We start from the raw sequence: 17,725 nt of genomic DNA, 5'->3' as shown, positions 1-17,725 counted from the left end.
CACGGGGTGCACGCGTGGGGGAGGGGGACCCCGAGTTTTTTGGGAAGCCTCTACCGGGGGCTGGGCGGGCTTGGAGGCCTTCCCTGCGCGCCCCCTGCCCGGGCTTTTCAGGACTCCCAGGGGGCGGGGCCACACCCAGCAGCTCTGCGCTTTCGCGGAATCACAGTTGTCACTGGGGAAGGGGCCTAGGAACCCAGGCATCAAGCTCCCCCATTTCCCAGCTGGGGCAACTGAGGCCTAGAGAGCTGAGTCTCCCCAAAGTCGCTCACTAGAGGCAGAGTCGTAACTAAAATAAATGGCTCCCGACTCCTGGTTCCTTTTCTCCAAGCAGTTCTCCAGCACTCGCTGTGTTCCGCCCTGTGCTGGGTTATTGGATCCAGAGGCGTTTAGGGCCTAGACTCTGCCCTCAGGAAGCGTTCAGTCAACCAAAGAACCAAACCTGACCCCAGACAGAAGGTGCTAAGTCCAGGGGAAAAGGCGCGGGGCGGGGCTTGGAGACAGGAGTTTGGTCTGGTCCTTCATGAGGGATCCGAGGCTTTTGAAGGATGAAGGGTTTTTCTGAAGTTAGTAACTAGGGACAAGGAATGAGGGCATAAGCCGGAGGGAACTGCAGAGGCAGAGAAGACTCAAGTGTGGAGAGTGGAGATGAAGCTGTAACTGTTACTGTGCTGGGGGCACGGCGTGGGGCAGCGTGGGCACATAAAATGGGATAATCAGTGGACTGTGCTTGAGTGCACTTGGACAGAGGGGTGTCTTTGGGATTTTGGGGTGCTGGGGAAGCTGAAGGATGTTTCTGGCTTCCTTTCCCTTCTCAGTGATCCACTGCCTGCTCACCGTGAACATAAAATGCAAAAATTTAGCTTCACCTTTGAACTTCTTTTCTAGTACCAGACTCATTTAACTTTGTATCCAATCCCCTCTATCTTTCTGTCTCCTACCCCCCTTTCTAAATTCCTTGCTTCCCAATAAACCCCATTTTCACTAAGGTGTTTAGTGACTTAATGGCCTACCTCTTTGAACACAAGAGCATTTCAAGAAAGCCTTTAAGTGGAAAGGGAAAAAGCAGCTAACACCCTCTTCCCTCCAACTCCCCTCCCCTCCTTCCTCACCACCCCTTGCTCTTACAGATAGGGAAATATAAATGAAGGCTCAGAGAAGGTGAGTGCCAGTACTAAAGTCTACAGTAAATTTTGGTAGCTGGTGGGAGGCCAGAACTCTCAGTAGGGTTCTTTGTATCCCATGACCAGCCTTCTTCCTTCAGGGTCTTTGTCTGCACCAGGGTCAGTCAAAAGGTTGCAAGGCAGACTTCCAACCTCAGCACCCAGGCTTTAGAATCTGGAGTATAGATTCTAGGTAAGAAATATGTAATTGGGGTCAGCTGTCTGAACAGTGAGGTTGCAAACCTGGAGCCCTTGGGTCAGGCAGCCACCCAGTGTCGTGCTCCTACATGTGGGTGGGCCTGGACCTGGCTTCGAGGATTGGCAGGAGGAGAAACTTCTATTGAGCTGGTTACTATGATTGGGACTGACAGAGTGGGACCCTTCTTGGCAGGACATATTCCAGTGAACAGTCAGTTCCAGACAGTGGTTGATGGGAGAGGAGGCTTCATTATGAAGGTCCTTAAAAATGCCAGGCATGGATATGACTTGAAGTCATCATTTGAGGGTTTTGAGCAGGCTGGGACATGAGCGAGAAGGGAGGAACTGGCACTGGGTAATCCTCTGCCGCCCATTCCAGTGAGAGAGGCAATAATCTGGCCTAAGAATTATCAATGAGTGTTTGCTCATTTACTCCACATATATTACTGCTTACTACATGCCATTGGCAAATGTGAAAATTTTATGGCAGATTCTTTATTGAGACAGATACCTGTATTTCATCAGAAAAAATATACTTTTTCACATTTTATATCAGTGACATTGGGTTGTCTTATAATCACAGATGTATCATAGTTGAGCAGATCATCGTCCTAAGTTGATAACGGTGTATTTTACCATTGACAGCTTAGAGCTGATAAAATTTGTTAATCATATCCTTTATGAATGTACAGTGCTGTGCACTTTATAAAAGTTTCCCGTCAAATATTCCATTTGAATCTCAAAAATCCCCTGAGAATTGGGCCTGGTGACCCTGTTATCTCAATTTTTTCTCTTGTCTGAGGTCATCCAGTTAATTAGAAATGAACTCAAAATAACAGCCCAGAACTTTGACTCTGGGTGTTAACATGTGACTACCCTGCAGTGGAACTAGCATGGGTTAATTGGGAATAGGAAGAGTCAGATTGAATTTAATTTCAGAACTATTTTGGGGGGTTTTGACCAAGGGCAGAATGTAACTCACAATGACTGGGAGGCTCTGTTAGCCCAGAGATTTAATGCATTAAATAGAAAATGGGCAGGGGGATAGAAGATGCCAGGTAACATAATAAAAACAGAGGATGGAGCACGCTGCTATTTTTACACCGAAAGGAGAGGAGCAATGGGTGAGGCACATGGGTTCTGGAGCCTACCTGCTGTGAAGCAGGAACTGGCTGGCCCTATGAATACAAAGATTAGGAGGACATGGTCGGTCCCTGTTCTGGGGGAGCACCTGTGTGTGTGTTTGTGTGAGTGAGTGTGTGGTACTGTTCTAGGGGTATGTTTTGGTTGCACTGAAGTAGTTCAACCTCAGGGAAGCTACCAGAAGGAGTGTACCTAAAGAGAGCCTTTAGGGTCTATGGGGTTGCACAGAGTCGGACACGACTGAAGTGACTTAGCAATAGCAGCAGCAGGAGTTGCCTAAGTGGAAAAAAGACAGATAGAGATGAACCTGTTAGGTGTATGCTAACAGATGTAGGGAAGAAGGCCTAAGTTTGAATGGCCAGCAGGAACGGAGTGGTGGGAAATGGAGAAGTGGGAGGACTTTCATTTTTCGGTAAGCAGATGTACATTTATCTTGTGGATTGTAGGGGCCATTATGGGGTTCTCTAGAAGTTCTCATGAAAACAAGGCCGTTAAGGGCTCTGGAAACATCTGTGGGATTAGGTATTGGGATGGTAACCACAGGAAGAAGAGTAACACATTTAGTAACTGGTTGAATGGAGCTGGTGGGCTTCCTGGTGGCTCAGATGGTAAAGAATCCACCTGTAATGCAGGAGACCCAGGTTCGATCCTTGGGTCAGGAAGATCCCCTGGAGAGGGGAATGGCACACCATTCCAGTATTCTTGCTTGGGAAATTCTGTGGACGGAGAAGTCTGGCAGGCTACAGCCCATGGGATCATGGGATCATAGAGAGTTGGACACGACTGAGCGGCTTTTACTACTACCACTGAGTGGAGCTGAGACTTTGACCCGGGGCAGTGTTTAGGACTCCTAGCTCAGCTTGTGCATCGATGGGTGGGGACTTTTCTTGGAATTCAGCATTGGAAGGCTGCACCCAGATGGAAGAAGTGAGTTGGAAGAGGTGAGGAAAAGGTAGGCAGAGTTGTGGTGCATGCACAAAGCTCTTATCTGGGTGGAAATTCACGGTCTTAAAGGCGTGTGTGAAGCAGAGGTGGAAAAGGGAAGAAGAAACGGAAGTGTGATGTGGGAGTCTGTTGTAAATGGCTTAGATGTGTGGAGGAAAACGGTGGTGGCTTCTTAAGGCAAGTCACAGAAATGGGAAAGGACACTGATAAATTGATGAGGACTTCACCTCTCCTGACTTTCTACAAATAGGGTAGGTGGCCGGCCATGGGTTAATGGGATTCATGCTTGGAAACTGGTAAACCACAGAATTGAGGCTAGAAAACATGTGATTTTTGATCTTTCTTAATAATAATATATAAAATTTTTGCCTACTTACTGTGTACTTACATAATTCTCATACCGATTCATCAAAGTAGGTTTTATGATTATCAGTCTCATTTTGCAGATGAGTAAGTGAGTGTGGTCAAATAAGATTTGTTGTTGTTTAGTTGCTAAGTCGTGTCTGACTCTTGTGACCCCATGGACTGTAGACCACCAGGCTCCTCTGTCCATAGGGTTTCCCAGGCAAGAATATTGGAGGGAGTTGCCATTTCCTTTTCCAGGGGATCTTCCCAACCCTGGAGAAGTTCAACCTGGAGAGTTCAACCCTGGATTGAACTTGCTTTTTCTGCGTCTCTTGCATTAGCTGATTCTTTACCAGTGAGCCACTAGGGAAGCCGTAAGTGAGGTTACATAACCCCTAAGTGAAATGGCCGAGTTTTGAACCTTTGCCTGATCTACAGCCTCTTCACCACTTTCTTCTTTTTCCACAGAAGGAAAAGTGCAAATTGTGGATGAAAAATTAATCAGTCGATCTAAGAAAGGATTGGAAAATTTTATTTGAGCCAAATTTGACGATTATAACTTGAAAGAGCGTCTCAGAAAGTTCTGAAAACTGTTTTGCCTGTTAGAAATCCTCTGTCCACGGAATTCTCCAGGCAACAATACTGGAGTGGGTTGCCATTTCCTTCTCCAATTAGAAATCAAGGCTCAGTTTTCTAAGTTTTTTGAGACAGAGGGCTGTACGTCACATGATGTATTATCGACAGTTAATCCAGATCTAAGCATCGTCCTGGTGGGTCATGTGAAACCTTACCAGATCAAGAAGGAATGTTATCTTGTAAGGAGTTGTCTCCTTGGTGCTAGGAGAATGTTGCTCTTTACGGTTGAGCAGGTATTCCTGCCAATGGGGGAGGTCTGATTGAGGCACAGTGCAGAAGCATGGTGCACATGGAGGGGAGAGAAGGCCAAAGGGCAGAGAAGAATTTCTATGTTTACATTTCTCTTGCCATAAAATATGAATTTTGTTTCACAGAATCACCATCGTCAGGGTTCTTCGTCAGATTTTCACTCAGAACTCACTTTCACGGGCCTCAGTGGGATCATAATCGAGGGTTTCCCTGGGCCAGCAGACTTTTCACTTCTGTGCTGATGCTGCCCCAGCCAGGGAGGAGTAGAGGGTAAAGGGCTGGGATGATGAGCTAAAGATGATGGCAGTGGTGGTGGTGGTAGTGGGTGGGGATCAGGAGGGCTTTTGTTACTCTTTGAGCAAAGGCGGGTGTTGTCAGATCTGTGTTTCAGAGAACCTTGGTGGCAGAATCACAGCAGGTCAGGGCCAGAGATGGGGACACCGCTTAGGAGGCTGCTGAAATGTTCCCGGTCGGGAAATGCCGAGCCTGCATCAGGTCAGCAGAGAGGGAAAAAGTTGTTTGCTGTTGGAATCTTATCAGGGAGCTTAGTTCCTATTCTTGTTCTTCTAATTATTTGCCAGCTTATCAGCCTTGACTGAAACAACTGTGTTATGGACACCAAAGCTTGTAGGCAGCAGAAGTGGCAGGCTGGCACGCAGCTTATGCCTTAGAAGTGAGGACTGCGATCTTGATGGTCAGAGGGACCCTATTCCTCCTTTTGCCAGTGAGGAAACTGAGGCCCCAAGGAAAGGACGGAAGTGCTCAGTCACACCCTTGTCAGCTGAGCTGGAGCTGGGCGTGGCCCTTACTCTCTTTCCTGTCTTCTTTCTTTCAAGGGTGTTTCTGATTCTCTTTTTGCTGAGCCTGGCTGGACACATTCCTTCTCCATTCCACCCCCACCCCACTCCCAGCCCCAGGGGCTTTGCTTGGGAGAATTTGGGAGGGAATATAACTTGGAGATCCTTGTTACTGGGCTTGAACTTTGCTCTTTGCCCTTAGAAAACAAAGTGATTCAGAGAGTTCAGTTTCGGTGTCCTTGTGGTTTGGGGATTTATTTCTTTTTCTGCCAGTTTTGCCTGTCACTTGTTTGCAAGAGCTGAGCTTCTGATTCCATAACTTCAAGGTTCCTTGTCTGTGACCGTCTGCAGCCCCATTCCTTTTCTAGCTCTGCTTATTTTTGCTTGCCTTAAGGTTTTCAGGCTGCCAGTATTAGATCCCTTACAGGGTAGATCCTGCTCTTTTTTCTTTCTGCCTTAAATCTGTCCATCACAATCCATCTCATAGAACCCATTAGCATTTCACCGCCTTCGGAGCACTTTTTATGTGGTGAATGTGTTTTATGGTTGTTTTTATTACTTAGCTCCCAATTGCCATCCAAGAGATGGGTCGGCAGGATCAATCTTGTCTCCCAGAGCATGGGCAAAAGTTCAGTGGTGCAGAACCGATGGTGGGATGCTTAAGTGGTAGTGTGAGAATCAGATCCCCAGCTAAAGCTCCTGTCCTGCTCCTTACTTCACTTTTGCTGGTGAGCAGGAGATAATTGATGTGAAAGTCCTGAGCAAGGCGTATGCTCAGGTGAGAAACTGTTATTATTTCATAATGCGCTAATTAGGAACAGTAGCTGCCGAGTCGGTGCCTTCGGAAGGCAACTGAGAATCTGGTTGGAGGCCCCAGAGGGGTCTGAGAGTCTGGGCTTCAGATGCTATCATTTCAGCAGTACCATCACCAACTTGGTTTTAGTGGTAGGAAAACCAAGACCTATGTTTGAGCCACCCATTAGCCCTGTGATCTTAAGCAAGTTCCAGAACATCCCTGAGCCTCAGTTACCTTTGATTACAGATCGTATGATCTACCCCAGTGCTAAACGGTTGTGTAGTGTGTAATGTGACTGAAGTGCGCGCATGGTCAGTCACTCAGTCGTGAACAGCTCTTCTGATCCCCTTGACTGTACCAGGCTTCTCTGTCCATGGAACTTTTCAGGCAAGAATTCTGGAGTGGGTTGCCGTTTTATACTCCAGGGGATCTGCCCAACCCAGGGATCGAGCCCAAGTCTCTTCTGTCTCCTGCACTGGTAGGTGGATTCTTGATACATGTGGCTAATTTTTGGTGCCCAGTGAAGTGTCTAGTCCACAGGAATGGCACCTTGTCCTCCTAGAACAGACTATGGGATTTAGACTTGGGAGGCTGCAAGTTCAAGTCTTAGCTGTGCTACTTAATGGAGGGTGCTCCCTGGGGAAGTGACAGGTGATTTGGTGTACTGACTTACTCAGTTTTAGACATCTTGTTCATGAGGGTACCACTGTTGACAAATGTCAGGTTGCAAAGTGAGGTGAGTGCCACAGACATTCACAGGCACTTCCAGGCTGCACAGAGAGATGGTTTGTCACCAGTGAATGGTTGTCCAGTGTTTCTTCTTCTCCATTGTGACCATCCCAGCCTCTCTTGGTTTTTAAATTTATTTTTATTTAATTTTTTTTATTTGAGAAAAATCAGGGGCTTTCCTGATGGCTCATCAGGTAAAGAACCCTCCTGCAATGCAGGAGACTCAGAAGACTCCAATCGGATTCCTGGATCGGGAAGAGCCTCTGAAGAAGGAAATGGCAACCGGCTGCAGTATTCTTGCCTGGGAAATCCCGTGGACAGAGGAGCCTGGTGGACTACAGTCCAAAGGATCACAAAGACACAACTGAGCACGCATGAGTATCATGAGCTGATATCTATTGGTTTGTGGAAGGGGATCACTTAGGAGCTCTTAGTGGGGCAGGTCCACTTTGTCTTCACCATCACAGACTTCTGGCAGCTCGGGATGGCGGTCTCTCTGCAAATCTGGGCAGTACTTCTTCTTTCGGATCACGTCCCAGATGCTGCTGAGGATGACCCAGGCGTTCTCCTTGATGGTGGTCCATGCATAGGTGGTCTGCTTTCCGGGGCCGTATCTTGTTTCATCGCTGCCGCGACCCCTTGGCCGTCTGCTGCCGGCTTCACATCCCCAGTCTTTTGGTTAAAAGAGTCCGTTACCGTGGAAGCAGTTGCGGGCCTATAGGTTCCTGGGTTTGGCGCTATGCGTCCATGTTCCTCTCCAGGGCGAAGCTGGAACATGACCAGCCTCCTGACCAACCATTGCATATGTGCGGCAGCTCCTCTTGTTGTGGAGATGGAGACCGAGGCCCCGCCGGGGTCCGGGCCTCTGTTGGGTTTGGTTTGTGCCCTGCTCCTCCTGCAGTCCTTGCTCTTGTCCGTCTTCTCATCAAAGCCCCCTGTAGTTCACAGGGAACGCTGGTACTCAGGGGCTGTTTCAGACACTTGTGTGGGAACCTTTCCTGGGGTAGGGAAGCACGGGGCGCACGACAGGGCAGGGTTGTTTCACTCAGGTTCACCTGAATCCAGAAGTTCGCTTTGGCCTCCTTCCATCCCCACTGTGGGCAGTTTTCCCAACGTAGCCATAGTCAGCATTCCTTAGTCACTCAGGCCATCAACCAGCAGCTCTGTCGCCGTGGTGCAGAGAGCTCCAGGAGCTAGAGGTGCCTACCCCATTCAGAGATGGTTGCGGGCATGTGTCCTGCCAGTTCCTTGGCATTTTGGGGAGCCTGTTTTGTTGTTTGTTTGTTTTAACATATTTATTTGGCTGCACTGGTTCTTCCTTTTGGCAGGTAGGACCTTTGATCTTCATCACAGCATGTGGAATCGTTTAGTTTTGACATGCAGACTCTTACTTGCAGCACGTGGGATCTAGTTCCCTGACCAGGGATCTAACCTGGGTACCCTACATTGGGAATGCTGACTCTTAGCCACTGGACCACCAAGGAAGTTCCTAGGAGACCACTTGTTGAACTCTAAGGGAATCCTGCTCTTAATGTTAGTCCCAGTTTCCTGTCTGTAAAAAAGGACTGTAGCAACAGTGCTTGCTTCAGAGGTAGAGGGACCATACTTTCTGGTTTTCCCAGGACATCCCTGGTATGCCTGTATCCTGGTGTAGTAGTAAGAGTATTTCGCTCTCAGAGGTGTTCTGATTGAAGGTTACCCTACTTGTTAGTACTGAGTAGGGTTGTGTAGGTAGTATGTATAAGGGTAGGCCTAAAGTAAAATGCCAAGAAATGTTTTTGTCAGAAGAGATGCTATGTACTCAAGTAATGTTTGCTCAGTGAACTAGTTTTATAAAGGTTAAGTTTGAGGATATTTGAAGGGAAAGTCTAGCTTGTAGGCAGTTAGACTTTATTAAGGTTGATAAAAATGTGCTAATACCTGTTTTGAATATAAGGAAGTGCCAGGAGAGTGGTATGGATTGACTACTGCAGGTCTCTGGAAGGTGTGCAGCAGTTTGTTGGAGGGGCTGGGTCTTGAAGTAAACATTGAGGGACAGAAAGGCTTCGTCCAAGATTCCATGGGGCCGCTAAAATTGCTCTGGCTACTTATAGTTAAGAAATAAGATTGAATCTTTGCCCAAGTGTGTGTTTTATTTATTTTTTATTTTTGGCCATGTAACTTCAGGGATCTTAGTTCCCTGATCATGAATTGAACCCAGAGCCCCTGCAGTAGAAGCTTGAAGTCCTAACCATGGGATCTCCAGAGAATTCCCCATATATGTATTTTAGCTGGGTTTTTTAATCTATTATTTTCCATCCAGTAGCCCACCTTCATGATCTGTAGCTGTAAGCGTGAAAGCCTAGTGCGGTACCAAGTCCTGTGCCAAGAGGTCACCAGAGTAACCTATACTTATTCTTCTAATGAATTTCCAGAGAAAATGCTTCTTGTTTAATTCCCAGGAAGAAAACAAAAACATGAAAGACAGTTGGCACCTGGAGCTTCTGTTTTGTTTGGTATGAAAACCAGTCCTTTTCAGGAACTGGAGGAGGGAGTTGCTACCCCCAAGGGCAGGGTGTGCCCTGACTCGTGGGAAAGGCAAACTGTGCCGTGACCTGGAGGGTAAGGAGACCTGTTCTTAGAACGAGGTGAAAGTGAGGTCAGTTTGCCTGTATTCTGGTGGTTTCCAAACTGGATTTCTCTTCTTGGCTGCAGTAATTTCCCTTGGAGACTAGGAAGGTGCCAGTAATGACAGCTGGATGGGACCCTCAAGACCCCTCTGTCTATTGGTTTGATGCGTTTGTGTGTTCATTCATTCCACACCAGATGCCAGGTGTACCTGTGAATGAATGAGTGAAACTCTGGTCTGGATTTAGGGGAATCCAGAATGCTGTGCCATCCTTGTCTCCAGAAGTCAAGAGAGGACGTAAACGTATCTGCAGAAAATATCTGGTGGCTCTAACTGAGCGGTGACTAATTCTAGGGACTCCAGGAAACTTCACAGATAAAAAGTGTTATTTGATGGAGCCTTCAAGGATGAATGGGGATTTGTCTAGTCAGACAGAGGAGGAGAGGATCATCGAGCAAGAGAAATAACATGAGTAGGTGAGAAAGTGCTTGTGCTATACTGTGGGCTAAGTTGCGTCAGTGGTGTCTGACTCTTTGCGACCCCATGGCCTGTGGCCCACCAGGTTCCTCTGTTCATGAGAGTCTCTGGGCAAGAATACTGAAGTGGGTTGTCATGCCCTCCTGTTGGGGATCTTCCTGACCCAAGGACTGAACTCATGTCTCTTATGTCTCCTGCATTGGCAAGCTGGTTCTTTACCACTAGTGCCACGTGGGAGGTCAAAGTGCATGGCACTTGGAAATTGGAAATTCCAAATCCTTAGAAATTGGATTCACTGGGGCTGGGCTGCAGAGTAGAAAGGCCATGGAGATGAGGGTGCAGGGATGGGCTTAGGTTGAGAAAGGTCTTGATTGCTGACTGAGGACTTAAGACTGTGCTATGAAAGGAGAATCACCTAGCGAAAGAAGGTGATTAGGTCTGTGTTTTAGGAAAGTGATGGGTTATGGATGGTTCAAGGGGGTGTTTAAAGGGGACTTCTTTGGTAGCTCAGACGGTAAAGAATCCGCCTGCAGTGCAGACGATCCAGGGTCGATCCCTTGGTCAGGAAGAACCCCCAGAGGAGGAAATGGCAACCCACTCCAGTATCCTTGCTAGGAGAATCCCATGGACAGAGGAGCCTGGCAGGCTCCAGTCCAGGGGGTCACAAAGAGTTGGACTTGACTGAGTGACTAACACTTTCACTTTCACTTTCAAAAGTGGTGGTAGTGGAGATGGTGAGATCTGTGGTCATGGTCTAGTCCCAAGATACGAGTTGAAAAGGAGTTGAGACAGTGGATATGAGGGACAGTTCACCGGTGGAAATAGACGTCATCCAAACGCCTCACTTAAACAAGAGGAACCCCAGGTCCTGAGCAGATAACACATAGAGTCCACAGCCCTGGTTCCATGATAACCCCCTAAGTAATCCATCCTCTGCCTAGTGTCTTTAGAAGGGTGACAGATGCTTAGTGGCTGAGATCACCATTTGTCAAGAGGAGAATCTCTGTCACTTTTTAATTCCATGAAATCTTTTTTTTTTTTATTGTTTGTTTATTTGGTTGCACCAGTCTTAGTTGCGGTATGTGAACTCCTAGTTGTGGCATGTGGGATCTAATTTCCTGACCAGGGATCAGATCTGGGCCCCCTGCACTGGGGAGCTTGGAGTCTTTGCCACTGGACTACCAGGGAAGTCCTGGAACCTCTTAATTTTGAAAGAAATCGTCTCCTTCTAGAGTTACTGACTCTTTGATCACTGGAGATACTCAAGCAGTGACTGATTGGGATGTTACAGTGGAAATCAGGCACTGGTTGAAGACTTGGTGCGGAATATCTTCAGCTAGTTAGTGGTAGTCACTCAGTCGTGTCCGACTCTTTGTGACCCCATGGACTGTAGCCTTCCAGGCTCGTCTGCCCATGGGATTTTCCAGGTAAGAATACTGGAGTGGGTTGCCAGGGTTCGAACTTGGGTTTCGCACATTGCAGTCAGATTCTTTACTGTCTGAGCCACCAGGGAAGTCCCTTTGAGGTCTGTTAGCTCTGACTTTTTTTTTGAAGCCCTTCCTTCTTCCCAGCTTCCCTCCTTTTCTTTCTTCCCTTCTTGTAAAAGATACTTAACAATCTTACCTGACTTACCTCTGTCCATTTGGCTCCTCAGGATCATTTTAGCCAAATTGGACAAAAGGCAGAGACAGTTAAAAATGGATGATTAGGGATTTCACTGGTGGTACAAACAAGGGATAAGAATTCACCTGCTAGATGCAGAGGACATGGATTCGATTCTCGGTCCTGGAAGCTTTCACAAGCTGCAGAGCAACTAAGCCCGTGCGCTAAAACTACCGAGCCCGAGCTATAAAGGCTGTGAGCCACAACCATGGAAGCGTGTGTGCCTGAGGTCTGTGCTCTGCAGCAAGAGAAGACACTGCAATGGGAAGTTGTGTACTGCAGAGAGGAGTAACCTCCGCTTGCCACAACTGGAGAAAGCCTTGAGCAACAAGGAAGACTCAGTGCAACCACAAATAAAATGAATAAATTAATAAAAATTGCTAAGATAGTAGATCTTAAACATTCTTACCACAAGAAAAAAATCGTAATACTGTATATTAACTAGACATATTATGGTGAGCATTAAAAAGAAAAAAATGGTGATTAGGCACTAAGAATGGTGGGCAGAGTAGCAAGGGTAGTAACCATTTGGGTGCCAGTAAGTTAATACGCGCCAGGCCTGGGGAAGTGGCCTAAGCCAGCCTGCGTGATCCTGATCAAAATGAAATCCACCATACAGTTAATGATGCCAGTTGTCATTTTTATAGTTGCTGTTGTTGAGCCAGTAAGTCATGTCCAACTCTTTTGTGACCTGATGGACTGTAGCCCACCAGGCTCCTCTGTCCATGAAATTTCTTAGGCAAGAATACTAGAGTGGGTTGCCATTTCCTTCTTCAGGGATCTTTCTGACCCAGGGATCAAACTTGAGTCTTTTGCATTGGCAGGCGAATTCTTTACCACTGAACCACCTGAGTGCTTTACAGTTTATGATGTGTTTTCCTACAAATTATAGGTAAATCTTTCCCATAGTCCTGTAAGTAGTTACTGTTATTGTTCAAGTTTTACTGATCAAGAATGTGAGGCTTCTTAATTAAATGACTTGCTCAGGACCAAAATGAGCTGGATATTGAATCTTGACCTTCAGCTTTAGTTTTCTGTTTGCACAATTTCAGATTCTTCCTGTCCCCGGCCTGTACAGATCCCTAGGACAGACTCTAGCTTTTATTCCTATTGATATCCTTAAATCTGTTGTGGATCCTGATATGTGGTAAGGATTTAATAAATGTTTGTTGAATGAACATGTGAATGAATAATATAAATGAAGTAATAAATGACAACTTGAATTCTAAGAATATCTTTAGTAGCAATAAAAATCTAATTGAGCTCCCCTAAACACTAATTTGTTATCAAAAGACAATGAGAAAGAACTCATTTAGAATACATTTACTCAAATTCATTAAGAAAAAAAAAAGGGCCAAAAAAACCCCTCACCAAATTCTTACCTGAATACCTCTGTCAGATCTCTTAGGGACCTATAGCTCTGACCTTGACCCCCTGAAAGGGCCTGTCTACTTTTCTGTATGTGTACAGTGTTTCCTTCCACTTAATATTATTCTAAGAAATGCTCTTCCTTCCTTCCTGTTCTTTATCTTTTATATAACTCCAGACCTGTGTGGGCACTGGGCTACTGTGGTGGCTCAGCAGTAAAAAATCCACCTACAGTGCAGGAGCTGTGGGTTTGATCCCTGGTTAGGGAAGATCCCCTGAGAAAGAAATGACAAGCTACTCCATTATTCTTTCCTGGAGAATTCCATGGACAGAGGAGCCTGGTAGGCTATAGCCTGTGGGGATGCAAAAGAATTGGACGCGACTTAGGAGCTAAATAGCAGTATGTAAGTGGTATATCAGTGATATGTGGGCATCAGGATAGTTTTCAAATTTTAAAATAATACAATTCAGTAACTTAAAACATGCAGTGTAAACATCAGTGGATAACTTTTACTTCTAAATTATTTCTTGAAGACAGTGATCTCGTTGGCACTTCCACTTCCCCTTAAACTGGTTACTATCTTGTCTCCTGTATTATGTGGTTATGTCACTATGTATCTTATCTCCTCAGGGATGTAGGAGAAAATGTAAGTGTGGCTGGGGAGTCAGACAGGTTTGGATTCAGATTATGGCACTGCCTCTTGTCGTATAATCTAGTACTGGTTACTTAGCCTTTCTGAACCTCCAAGTGCTTATCTGCAACAGGGAATAATAGTTCCTTCCATGTAATGTGACTGTGGAAGGGATTCTGTGGTCAGTGTTGGAAGGCACCAAAGCCTGCCGTGTGGTCTGCTGAAAAACACCCTGTCCTCTGCTCTCTGTTCCCTGCCAGATGATGACAGCCAAGATCTTTCTCTTGTATTTCCCCATAGAGTACGGCCCGTAGCAAGTAGACCTTAAATACATGTTTATCAGCTGGCTAAAGAACTTTTAAGTTCTTTCAAAAAAGAATTATAGGCACAACTACTGAATAGTTCTATTACTTTTCATACAACTTGCCATTCAACCTCTAGAAAGACTGAACAAGTTTAAAGGGTCATTAACAGTGGATGAATCTACTGGTTTCTTAGTGTCTTCCCTAGAATTTAATTTTATAACTTGCATTTGTCTGCTAAATTAATAAGAAATCATATTTTGTTATTGTTGCAATTTGTCTTCCTTTAATCACTGAGAATAATTTCCTAAGAGGTGGTTTAGAGTTTATATGTCCTCTTGTGTGAATTGTCAAATGGCAATACTTAAAAATGATCTGGGCTGGAGAAGCTCCATATGAAAGGGCTAAAAATGTTTAGTGTCTTGAGTTACCTAAACTTGAGCACCTACTGTGTGGCAGGCACTCTTCCAGGGGCTATGGCTACCACAGAGAAAAAAAATAAGTGAACAAAGTCAGTAGCCTCCACTCCAACCTCTTCAGGTAATGTAGGTGGTGGCTGAGATCTAGAAAAAAAAATTACTGAAGTCATTCAGCTTGTTCAGTAGCAGAACCAGCTGTTTATTTGAACAATAATTGTAATTTCATGTGTTTTGTATTGGTAGCCTTTTAAGCTATGGAAACATCCTGGAGATTGCAAAATTGTGATATTTAGACAACACCTGCAAATTGTATCTATACTGAGAAAGCAGAGTCCTGGTTTTCACTTGAGAAAATATGATCACCCAGTTCTTCAGTCTGGAGAAGGCAATGACAACCCACTCCAGTACTTTTGCCTGGAGAATCCCATGGACAGAGGAGCCTGGTAGGGTATAGTCCATGGGGTCACGAAGAGTTGGACACGACTGAGTGATTTCACTTTCACTTTTCACTTCCATGCATTGGAGAAGGAAATGGCAACCCACTCCAGTGTTCTTGCCTGGAGAATCCCAGGGACAGGGGAGCCTGGTGGGCTGCCGTCTATGGGGTCGCACAGAGTCGGATACGACTGATGCGACTTAGCAGCAGCAGCAGCAGCAGCAGTTCTTCAGTCTCATATTTAACGTCTTCCTACAGCCCTTTACCTCTTATATTTACATGCCTTCTTAAATCAATAAACTTGTTTTTAAAATAGGGATAGAAGATAAACTTACCCCATCTAAGCTGTTTAGGCCAACTGTGAACCTTTCTGGACATGTTTGTGGTAAATGAGAAGAGGTGACATATTTCTCTATTGAATAAAATAGTCAATTTAGTTTTAATAAGGCAGTTATCATCAGGTAATAAAAATTCAACCAACTTGCCATAACTATCTTGTTTAAAGTCAATTAAGAGCCTCATATTCCTCACTTACTGGGTAAAATTTAATAGAACTTCAGTTAAGCATTTATTGCTTATTTAATTCAAAATTAAGTTAATCACCACAGTTGGTAACAACCACTGAGTATTTAATTAACATTCAGCAAACTATCTTATTAAGTCTAAATTAGATACAGACAGGTCTTGTTTATCCCCATCAGTTTGCAAACACCATTTCCCTAGCTTTCACCCCAAAGGGCCTTTGGTTTTCCCATGGCTTTCTTCTTCTGACTTGTCATCTTCATTTTCACCTGCTTGACACCCAACTTGGGTGGAGGAGGAGGAAAAGAGGTAGGAGTCTATTGTGTTATGGGAATTTCTGGCTTGGGGCACAGCTGAGAAATTTTTCTGTTCCATTCCATTCTTCAAGAATTGTTGAGCACATTCTCTGTGTAAGACATTCTTTTGAACACTTGGGAAGATATGGAGGAGGTCATGTTGACATATTTGGTTTTATGTTCTCATCTTAGAAATGAGATGATGGGATTTAGTACCTTCATTTAGCGTGTATTTTTTGGCCTACAGCTTGCAAGGCACTCTGCAGGGTGTCAGAGATACCATAATGATTTGGACAAGGTCCTTGCTGTTAAGGAAGACACGTAGTCTAGTTTGAGAGGAGCGGTAGTGGAAATATTGGATAAGATGCTGCTGTAGAATCACTGAGGTTCCTTAGTGTTCTGTGAGGAAGGATCCTGTAGCTAAGAAAGTTTGGAAAAGTCCAGAAAAGTTAAGCAGAATTAAATGGGTATCTTTACTGTGGGACTTTTCTGAGTCTTTAGGAAACTAATGTGCATTGTAACCTTCCAAGAGGTTTGTTCTCAAAGTCTTAGATATTAGATTCTCCATATCACCAACCTTTTTTGCCCTCTCAGAATGTTTCTTGGTCTTAGTCTTTCAGTGTGCTTTGGGAAGAACCACTGTGAGCCCTGGATCCTGTCTCTTGGCGTCTCAGCCTAGCAGATAGACACCCTGGTAACCCATACAGGGTTGGAAGTTCTAATTTGTAAGAAAGATGTACAGGAAAAGTGGGTGATTTCAGACTTTTGGTGGGGTTGAAGGTGTGAAATTCAAAGCAGACTTTCCTGGTAGAGAGCTGGACTTGTGAGAGAGACACAGTTTGTATCAGTGGAGAGGCCCGGAGGACTGCCAAAGAGTCTTCAGGAACAGAACCGTGAAATTCTGACACAGCTGATTTAATCACGACATCCCAGCACATGGATCCAACTTAGACCAGTTTTGTTAAATAACCTAAATCTGGAGAGGTAAGAGGCGGTAGCCTTTGTGGTGCAGAATGCTCTGCTTTAGGCCTTGTTTCAGTTGAGCAACTGCCCGTCTGCAGGAGGGGTCCCTTCTGTGAGGCATCCTGATGCCGTGTCTGGGGCAGAATCTTTGTCCTGTGAAGAGTGAGTCTCGGCCCCCTCCATCTGGCAGGTCCAGTTTCCATTTGCTTCATCGCACCCCGCTTTTTCCACCTTTCCTTTCTCCTTAGCATCCCGTTTTCTGATGAGTCACCTTGTCTGCATTTCTCATTCTTATCCATCTGTATCATCCTCTCCCTCTGAGACAAGTACCCTTTATGTTCTTCCTGACAAGTACTTTACTTCACTGAAAATAGTGCTACCAATTTTCTCCTCTCCAGGAGCAACCAGCAGATGGAACCTGCTGGATGGAATGGAGGATAATCTACAGATCTGGTCATCCATACTGGGGAGATTTGCCCGCAGGCTGGGTTCCTTCAGTCCCTACCTTGTTAACCACATCTGTATGGAAGGCGGCATAGGCACAGGAATGGGAGCTCAAGGTTGTGTTTCTGGGCATGAGTTTTCCCCAGTGCGAGCCTCAGTTTACCCATCTGTGAAATGCTCAGGTAGGCTAGGTCTCTTCTTCCAGTCCTTTCAAATAAACATGTCGAGTGTTAGCATTTGATCCAGTGAAGTCAACATTGACTGGAGTCGATCTGGACCATTTGATGAGACATGTATCTTCAAGCCTGGCCATGTGAGGATATGGGCAGTGGGCAGAGTTCCCGGTGCACACAATAGCAGGTGTGGTTCTCCTACGTGCAGCCTTCTACTGGACTCGTTTTCCTTATATTGCCTCTTACTTTTTAGTTGTATTTCCTCCTCCTCTGCCATCCAGGCTTATCTATTCTTTGCCGACACACTTCCTGCTGTAAATGCTCCTCTTCTATTGCCCAGCCAGATAGCTTCCTGTCTCCTTTTTCCCTCTTGGCTCTGCCCATGAAGGGTGTCCGCTCTGGAACTTTCTAAAGACAGATGGCTA

General features: G+C 45.5%; 1 protein-coding gene across 9 annotated transcripts in view; it reads left to right on the top strand.

The window, feature by feature from the left end:
- Window positions 1-17,725, top strand: part of LPP (LIM domain containing preferred translocation partner in lipoma) — a 736,773-nt gene that overhangs the window by 782 nt on the left and 718,266 nt on the right. The window contains exon 1 of one of the 9 annotated variants that reach the window (XM_069557969.1): window positions 3,261-3,453. The exons of 4 other annotated variants lie outside the window; for them this stretch is intronic. The gene's annotated coding sequence lies outside the window, so the exon portion shown is untranslated. Of the gene's footprint in view, window positions 1-3,260; window positions 3,698-17,725 lie in introns of those variants that run through there. 4 more of the 9 variants (XM_069558005.1, XM_069558031.1, XM_069557978.1 and 1 more) reach the window with 4 other exon arrangements.

The sequence above is a fragment of the Ovis canadensis genome, chromosome 1 (assembly GCF_042477335.2).
Source record: "Ovis canadensis isolate MfBH-ARS-UI-01 breed Bighorn chromosome 1, ARS-UI_OviCan_v2, whole genome shotgun sequence".
NCBI lineage: Eukaryota > Metazoa > Chordata > Mammalia > Artiodactyla > Bovidae > Ovis > Ovis canadensis.
The sequence above is the reverse complement of the archived record's forward strand: the minus strand, read 5'-3'. Positions and strand labels throughout refer to the sequence as shown.